Consider the following 1,808-nt stretch of genomic DNA (forward strand, 5'->3'; position numbering starts at 1 on the left):
CCTGTTTGCTTCAGTGCATGGCTGCCGGCCGCCATCTTGGCTGACAGTTAATTTGCATAAGGATATGCTGATTAGCCAATGGGAAGGGTAGCGGTCGTATGCTAATTACCATGTTTCTTTTTTATTAGTGTAGATAGCCTTTCCGCCACAAATCCCTAGTTCGTTTCTCTGCTTCTGATAATGAAACATTTTCTTTGTCAGCTGACATGATGTTGAACCTTGCTAGGGACTTCAGAGGAAAAATGGGCTTCTCTTCCTGCTTCTGGTTCGCTTTCTGTTCTTGTTCCTGTGGTGCTGGGTGGGTGTGTGGGAGAGAAAATGATGAAGCTCACCCTAGCAAGTTCCATGGATGCCCCAGGTGGTTTCCCCAGGGCCAGCTCAGAAACACCCCTGTCACCAGCTTCCTGGCAGTGTCCCAAGGACTGCAATTTGTGGACCAGCCAGCTTCCCTTCAGGTTCCACAGCACTCTCCATCGGCAATTTCCCAGTGAATTTCATCAACAGCCTCAACAAGTGATTCCTGCTAGCCTCAGACTCCTGGTTCCTTTGTGGAATTTTCTGCTTGTCAGTCCTTGTCTGTGACTCCCAGCCTGTAACCCATGGACCAACTCTGACATGAGGTAACCCAGCAAAACATTACATCATTCAGGGGCTGCCTCCTCTCCAAGGAGGTCTGGGCTCAGCTTTGAGGAGCCCTGCCTTCCAAGTCCATGCCTTCCTTGGATACTCTTTCTCAGCATTAGGGTATTCATCAGAGGTCTCTTATTCCCACTTAATAAATAACTAGAAGCCCAGTGCACAAAAATTTGTGCACTTGGGGGCGTCCCTCAGCCTGGCCTGTGCCCTCTCCCAGTCTGGGACCACTGGGGGGATGTCCACCTGCTGGCTTAGGCCCACTCCCTGGGGCATCAGGCCTAAGCTGGCAGTCAGACATCCCTCTGGCAGCCCGGGAGCCCTTGGGGGATGTCCACTTGCCAGCGGGGACCAGGCCTAAGCTGCAGTCGGACATCCTTAGCGCTGCTGAGGAGGTGGGAGAGGCTCCCGCCACCACCACTGTGCTGGCAGCCATCAGCCTGGCTTGTGGCTGAGCAGAGCTCCCCCTGTGGGAGCACACTGACCACCAGGGGGCAGCTCCTGCATTGAGTATCTGCCCCTGGTGGTCAGTGTGTGTCATAGTGACCAGTCATTCCCAGTCATTCCCTGTCATTCTGCTGTTAGGGTCAATTTGATTATTAACCTTTGATTATATAGGATAGAGGCCTGGTGCACGGGTGGGAGCCGGCTGGTTTGCCCTGAAGGGTGTCCCGGATCAGGGTGGGGGTCCCGCTGGGATGCCTGGCCAGTCTGGGTGAGGGGCTGAGGGCTGTTTTCAGGCTGGCCACACCCCCTTCAGGGTGGGGTCCCCACTGGGGTGCCTGGACAGCCTGGGTGAGGGGCTGATGGCTGTTTGCAGGCTGGCCAAGCCCCCCAGCGGGGACCCTCACCCCATGGGGGTGTGGCCAGCCTGAGTGAGGGGCTTGAGGCCGTTTTCAGGCTGGCCACAGCCCCTGGTGACCCAAGCTCCCAGCCTCTCCTTTTTTTCTTTTTTCTTTTTCTGGGATTTATTTATCTTCTATAATTGAAACTTTGTAGCCTTGAGCAGAGCCAAGGGCCGGCAAGGGCAGGCGGAAGCTTGGCTTCCTCCATCACCGGGGGCAACCCAAGCCCCCTGCTTGCTCCAGCTCCATGGCAGCCACCAGCTTGGTTGGGTTAATTTGCATACTCGCTCCTGATTGGCTTGTGGGCATGGCTTGTGGGTGTGGCTTGAG

Source organism: Myotis brandtii, unplaced genomic scaffold, assembly GCF_000412655.1.
Source record: "Myotis brandtii unplaced genomic scaffold, ASM41265v1 scaffold179, whole genome shotgun sequence".
Lineage (NCBI taxonomy): Eukaryota > Metazoa > Chordata > Mammalia > Chiroptera > Vespertilionidae > Myotis > Myotis brandtii.